This window comes from Scomber japonicus, chromosome 15 (assembly GCF_027409825.1).
Source record: "Scomber japonicus isolate fScoJap1 chromosome 15, fScoJap1.pri, whole genome shotgun sequence".
Lineage (NCBI taxonomy): Eukaryota > Metazoa > Chordata > Actinopteri > Scombriformes > Scombridae > Scomber > Scomber japonicus.
The window spans coordinates 2,048,857-2,053,856 of NC_070592.1; the positions used below are offsets into that span (position 1 = coordinate 2,048,857).

General features: G+C 48.9%; 1 pseudogene; it reads right to left on the bottom strand.

Annotated features, from left to right (window-relative positions):
* The window catches only part of LOC128374567 (glutamate receptor ionotropic, kainate 5-like), a 104,521-nt pseudogene that overhangs the window by 70,102 nt on the left and 29,419 nt on the right, over window positions 1-5,000 (bottom strand).

The following is a 5,000-nucleotide window of genomic DNA, read 5'->3' on the forward strand; positions in this document are numbered from 1 at the left end:
GAAAGGAGGGAAGGGAGGGAGGAAGGAAAGTTTGTATGATATGTGTTAGTGAGAGTTAACACCCTCACAGCCTCAGTATGAATATTACAAGCCGCTGCTGCTGTTACAGTAAACTGCTGACAGGGTGAGAAGACCTGGAGGCAGAAGTCCTGTTAGATATGAAGCAGCAGATATATGGAGAGCAACAGGAAACAGGAAATATAGTCTGCCAAAGGCTTTTTCCCCCCATGTATAGTTAAATTATTTAGATATATTGACCTTTTATACCTTTTATACCTTTTATAGCTCAAATACACAGCTCTACTCTTTCAGGCCTGCTGCCACTTTCACTTCTTCTAACACAAGCTTATTGTTACAGAGTCAGCAGCTAGACTCAGACTGCTTCACATCAACCTTTATATGAACCTCGAGTCAAGGAAGGGAGGAAGGGAGGAAGGAAGGGAGGAAGGTAGGGAGGAAGATGGAAGGAAAGAAGGAAGGAAGGAAGGATGTAAGGAAGGGAGGAAGGAAGGAAGGGAGGGAAGAAGGAAGGAAAGGAGGGAGGAAAGAGGGAAGAAGAAGGAAGGAAAGGAAGGAGGGAGGAAGGCTGGAAGGAAGGAAGGAAGAGAGGAAGAAGGGAGGAAGAAGGAAGGAAGGGAGGAAGGAAAGAAGGATGGAAGGAAGGAGCTTTTTGTCACAGAGTCAGCAGCTAAACTCAGACTGCTTCACATCAACCTTTAAATGAACTGCTGCTTTAACCCTCCTGTTGTCCTCGAGTCAAGGAAAGAAGGGAGGGAGGAAGGAAGGATGGAAGGGAGGGAGGAAGGGACGATGGAAGGAAGGAAGGAAGGGAAGGAAGGGAGGGAGGGAGGAAGGAAGGATGGAAGGGAGGAAGGCTGGAAGGTAGGAAGAAGGAAGGAAAGGAGGGAGGAAGGAAGGTTGGAAGGGAGGAAGGAAGGGAGGAGAGAAAGGGAAGAAAAGAGGGAAGGAAGGAAGAAGGAAAGGAGGACAGAGGAAAGAAGGGAGAAAGGGAGAGAGGAAGGAAGGAAAGGAGGAAGGGAGAGAGGAAGAAGGAAGGAAAGATGGGAAGGAAGGAGGGATAAAGGAAAAGGGGTAGGGAGGAAGGAAGGAAAGAAAGACAGAGGAAATAAGGACGGAAGGGAGGGAGAAGTGCCTGCTGCCACTTTCACTTCTTCTAACACAAGCTTTTTGTTACAGAGTCAGCAGCTAAACTCAGACTGCTTCACATCAACCTTTAAATGAACCTCGAGTCAAGGAAGGAAGAATGAAGGAAAGGAAGGAGGGAGGAAGGCTGGAAGGAAGGCTGGAAGGAAGGAAGGAAAGAAGGAAGGAAGGAAGGATGTAAGGGAGGGAGGAAGGAAGGAAAGAAGGACAGAGGACAGAAGGAAGAATGGGAGGGAGAAAAGAAGGGAGGGAGGAAGGAAGAAGGACGGAAAGATGGGAAGGAAGGAGGGAGAAAGGAAGGAAGGAATGAAGGAAGGAAGGGAATAAAGAGAGAAGGAAGGAAGGGAGCAAAGAGAGAAGGAGGGAGAGAGGGAGGACAGACAGAAGGAAGGAAGGGAGGAGGGAAGAAAAGGAAGGAAGGAAGGAAGGAAGGTAGGTAGGATGGAGGGAGGGAGGAAGAAGGAAGGAAAGGAGGACAGAGGAAAGAAGGGAGAAAGGGAGAGAGGAAGGAAGGAAGGATGGAAGGGAGGGAGGAAGGAAGGAAAGAGGGAGGGAAGGAAAAAAGGAAGGAAGGAGGGAGGAAGGAAGGATGGAAGGGAGGGAGGAAGGAAGGAAAGGAGGGAGGGAGGGAGGGAGGGAAAGAAGGAAGGAGGGAGGGAGATATAGACCTTTAACTCTTCCTGCTGAGGTCTGCCGGCTCCCTGCGGTGAGGATCTGTTCAACAAGCCACATTTAAAGTGCAGCTTCACTTTGGAAGGAAGGGATGAAGAAAGGAGGAAGGAGGGATGGAAAGGAGGGAGGAAGAAGGAAGGAAAGGAAGGAGGGAGGATCTGTTCAACAAGCCACATTTAAAGTGCAGCTTCACTTTGCTCTCCTGACCCGCCTCGTTAAATAAAGGTTAACGCTTACTGGAAATGTCACGCTGGGAGCAGACGGGGGCCACTGGCAGGTAGAAGGAGGAGGAGGAGAGGAGGAGGAAGGAGGAGGAGGAGAGGAGAGGAAGAAGAAGGAGGAGGAGAAGGAGAAGGAGAAGGAGAAGGAGAAGGAGAAGGAGGAGGAGTGGAAGAAGGAGGAGAGGGAGAAGAAGAAGGAGTAGAAGGAGAAGGAAAAGAGGAAGAAGAAGAAGAAGAAGGAGAGGAAGGAGGAGAAGGAGAAGAAGAAGAAGGAGGAGGAGGAGGAGGAGGAGGAGGAGGAGGAGGAGGAGGAGGAGGAGGAGGAGGAGGAGAAGAAGAAGAAGAGGGAGGAGAGGAAGAAGAAGAAGAGGGAGGAGAGGAAGGAGAAGAAGAAGTCTTACTGGAAATGTCACGCTGGGAGCAGACGGGGGCCACTGGCAGGTAGAAGGAGAAGGAGAAGAAGAAGAGGAGGAGGAAAGAGGAGAGGAAGGAGGAGAAGGAGAGGAAGAAGAAGGAGGAGGAGAGGAAGGAGAAGAAGAAGAAGGAGAGGAAGAGGAAGACAAAGAAGTAGAAGAAGAAGAAGGAGGAGGAGAAGGGGAAGAAGAAGAAGAATGAGGAGAAGGAGAAGAGGGAGAAGAAGAAGAAGGAGGAGGAGTGGAAGAAGAAAAAGAAGAAGAAGAAGGAGAAGAAGGAGAAGAAGAAAGAAGAAGAAGGAGAAGAAGGAGGAGAGGAAGGAGGACGAGTGGAAGAAGAAGAAGGACAAGAAGAAGGAGGAGGAGAAGAAGAAGGAAGAAGAAGGAGGAGGAGGAGGAGAAGAAGGAGAAGAAGAAGGAGAAGGAGAAGGAGGAGGAGGAAAGGAAGAAGAAGAAGAAGGAGGAGGAGGAGGAGGAGGAGGAGGAGGAGTGGAAGAAGAAGAAGAAGACGAAGGGGGAGAGTAAGAAGAAGGAGGAGAAGAAGAAGAAGAAGGAGTAGAGGGACAAGAAGAAGGAGGAGAAGAAGAAGGAGGAGGAGAAGATGAAGAAGACGAAGAAGGAGAAGAAGAGGAAGAAGAAGAAGAAGAAGGAGGAAGTCTTACTGGTATCTGTGGTCTCGTACTGGGAGTCCTTCTGCAGGCCGTAGACGTCCACCTCCACCCTCGCCTGGGAGGAACCCTCCATCAGGTTGTTGATGTTCTCCCTCGCCAGAGCCAGCGCCAGACGCTCGCCACGGCCGCACACCGACTGGTCGTCCAAGATGGCCGCTGGAGGGAAGACAGAGGAGAGAGGAGAGAGGAGGTTAGGAAACAGAGACGGGGATGTCGTGAGTTAAAGCTCGAATTCAAGGATTAGAAACATGAGTCGTGGTCGCTCAGATTATGTTTTAATATTTCCATTTTTGAACCCGAAGGAAGGAAGGATGGAAAAAAGGGAAGAGGAAAGGAAGTAAGGAGGGAAGAGAGGGACAGAAGAGAAGGGAAGGAAGGATGGAAAAAAGGGAAGAGGAAAGGAAGGAAGGAGGGAAGAGAGGGAAGGAAGGAAGGAAGGGAGGGGAGAAGGGAAGGAAGGATGGAAAAAAGGGAAGAGGAAAGGAAGGAAGGAGGGAAGAGAGGGACAAAAGGAAGGAAGGGAGAGAGGGACAGAAGGAAGGAAGGGAGAAGGGAAGGCAGGATGTAAAAAGGGAAGAGGAAAGGAAGGAAGGAAGGAGGGAAGAGAGGGACAGAAGGAAGGAAGGGAGAAGAGAAGGAAGGAGGGACGGAAGGGAGGAAGGTAGGAGGGAAGGAAGGACGGAAGGAAGGAAGAGAGGGAGGAGGAAGGAAGGGAGAAAGGAAGGAAGGAAGGAAGGAAGGAAGGATGACGGATGGAAGGAAGGAAAGGAGGGAGGGAAGAGAAGGAAGGAGGGACGGAAGGACAGGAGGGAGGGAAGAGAAGGAAGGAGGGACGGAAGGTAGGAGGGAAGGAAGAGAGGGAGGAGGAAGGAAGGAAGGGAGAAAGAAAGGAAGGAAGGAAGGAAGGAAGGAAGGAAGGAAGGACATGAATATTGAAACATTAATGTCTCGTTTTACTGAGAAAATCACAGTTTTGTTCCAGCCGGCAGCGTCTCGGAGTCGATTCTTCAAACAGAGAGAAACTACTTTAACTACTTTTCATGTGTTAGAAGTTCTCACAGGATTCAGAGATGTTGCATCACTTGTTTTCATGTAAGTTGAACTTTCTGCTCTTCACATGAGCTGAGGAAATCACTCAAGATGACGAGGCCGCAGCAGCCAGATACATGAAATACATCGCTACGGCAACGGCAATTCATTTGTACAGCAGCTTCCAATGGCAAAGTGCTTTACATAAAAAATAGGAAGGAAGGGAGGGAGGAAGGAAGGGAGGGAGGAAGGAAGGAAGGAAGGAAGGACAGAGGAAAGAAGGGAGGAAGGGAGGGAGGGAGGAAGGAAGGAAGGAAGGAAAGGAGGAAGCAAGGAGAAGAAGGAAAGAAGGAAGGAAAGGAGGGTGGACGGAAGGAAGGAGGTAAGGGAGGGAAGAAGAAGGAAGGAAAGGAGGAAGGAAGGAGGAAGGAAAGAAGGGAGGAAAGAGGGAAGGAAGGAGGGAGGGAGAAGGGAAAACAGGTAAGGAGGAAGGAAGGAAAGAAGGAAAGAAGGACAGAGGAAAGAAGGGAGGAAGGAAGGAAAGAAAGAAGGGAGGAAAGGAGGGAGGGAGAAGGGAAAAGAGGTAAGGAGGAAGGAAGGAAGGAAAGAAGGACAGAGGAAGGACGGAAGGAAGGCAGGATATAAAAGCAACACTTGATAAAATAAAAAGACATTTAAACACGATTAAAGGTGTTAAATTAGAAATAAAATTAATCTAAAATAGAATAAGACAAAATAAAAATAGGACAATAAAAAGATATTAAAACTGACTGTTGAAGCTGGAAAATGGTGAATAAATTGATCACACTCGAAGTATTTCATCAATGTTT